Source organism: Branchiostoma floridae, chromosome 3, assembly GCF_000003815.2.
Source record: "Branchiostoma floridae strain S238N-H82 chromosome 3, Bfl_VNyyK, whole genome shotgun sequence".
Taxonomy (NCBI): domain Eukaryota; kingdom Metazoa; phylum Chordata; class Leptocardii; order Amphioxiformes; family Branchiostomatidae; genus Branchiostoma; species Branchiostoma floridae.
Window position 1 is genome coordinate 22,462,586 of NC_049981.1, and position 1,850 is coordinate 22,464,435.

The following is a 1,850-nucleotide window of genomic DNA, read 5'->3' on the forward strand; positions in this document are numbered from 1 at the left end:
GGCTTGATCATTTGCTACCTGCAGAGAGTTGAATAGCCTAGCTGTTGGAGATTTGGTAGCCTGATTGGCACCAGTGTTTTCTGAGGTAACACGTGGGTTATGGAAGGTTACACTGCCAGATCCTGAGGTGCCAAATCATTCTCCCATTCAAATTAGGTAAAGAAATGTTGTCTCTCTGGTCCAGACTGTTGACTACATGTTTTACACACCCAAGATTGGAAACACCTGCAGTTTTGGTTGGACGCCAGATTTGTCCTAGATTGCTGAGCCTTGAAGTTGATAAATAAGCTTGAATTGAGGAGTGGAGAGCCAGGTAATATAGCATGTGGTCACCAGAGACAACCTTCCAGAAGTGAACAGTCTATGAAAACCAGATACCTGTCACTCAAAGTTACCTGTGGATGTAGTTGACATGTTGAGCGCTGTTACGAATCAATACACTTTTGAAACATATGCATTTGTACAATGAAAGATACCTTTAACTAAAGTTTAAGAAATGCTGGTACATACACCTGCTAGAAGGGGAACCCCTCCCGCTTATTGTGTAAGTTGTATGAAGGATGGTTCAATAAACTGTGTAAACGACCCTGCTCTGCTGCGACTTGACCCTTGCCCCTGGAAAAATGAGGAGGGAAATTGGAAAGGAAAAGTAATTCATTCAAATCCTGGCGTTGTCTCTTACACATCCCGCGGTTTTACTCTGGGGTTTTAGGAGATAAGCTGTTTTGGTTGAAGGACTTTGATCACACTCTCCCGGTGTCTCTCCCGAGCTTTGAGCTGCTACTCATCAAGCTCCAAGCTCACCTCCGAGAGGAAGGCAAGAATACTGCTGATTTACCAAAATATTGATGTATTGATCTTTTGCATGGCCCTTTTAATTCAAGAAAGATGGTGGAAAGGCTAGTGCTCACTGGAGGAGCACATATTATCTAGCAGCGAGCTTGCGGAACGAATGTAAGGCTCTCCTTACAGGGTGTATTGGTGCCGGGGGGTGTCACGGACACGGGCCTGTTCACCAGACATTGTCAGGGCGAACATCCCAGGATATTGGCTGCATGGTCAGTGTAGATTGCCGTGACCGTGGCTTGATTTCCGCAGGGAAGCTCCATAGTATATGTGAGCAAAGTTCTTATTTAGTGGGACTGATTTTCGGTACTGGAAGTGGGACAGACCCCTGGCAGACTAGGCTAGGGCAAGCCCTGTGGCCAGTGGTGTTATATCATAGTCATTGCACAAAGGTTAAGGTATTAAAGTTGGTCGATATGCTATTTTTGCTGTATATGTTATCAAATATTACTTTCAGTAAAGGTTGTATTTTGATTTATTATAATTTTCCATTTTTGCTTGACCTTCGACCTCTCCCACTCCGGTTTGAGTAAACGTTAACTATCAAGTTTTCTGTCAATTCAAATAGATATTTTGTTGTATGAATTGAGGCACAGTGGATTTATCTTATTTTACCTTGATGCATGTCTATTACTGATGTTGAATTCACCCTTGTTTGCTTTCTGCTAGTTCATAAAGTCATAATTTGTTGTATATTTCTGTTGTTATATTTTGTATTACTTCAATGTGCACTGCAGGATGCATCACTAATCATGTTAGCTGCCGGCCTGATTTGCATGAGGAGTTTTCCCCCTTTATAAACTAAATAGAAAAGACCCAAGAGGCATTCCATAGCAATTCCTTCACCACTCAACATTACTCTTAAGCACTGCCTCTCAAAATTGATTCCTTCTACTTAACCATGCCCAAGTTTAAGGTGGGGTCAGAGCAGGCTTGCAAAAATCCTATACGCTGATCCATCATTATCGATTGCTGGAAATGAACATGTAAATGTTAAGGACGAG

General features: G+C 42.3%; 1 protein-coding gene across 4 annotated transcripts in view; it reads left to right on the forward strand.

The window, feature by feature from the left end:
• The window catches only part of LOC118411250 (heterogeneous nuclear ribonucleoprotein D0-like), a gene marked incomplete in the record, with an annotated part of 46,841 nt that overhangs the window by 40,872 nt on the left and 4,119 nt on the right, over window positions 1-1,850 (forward strand).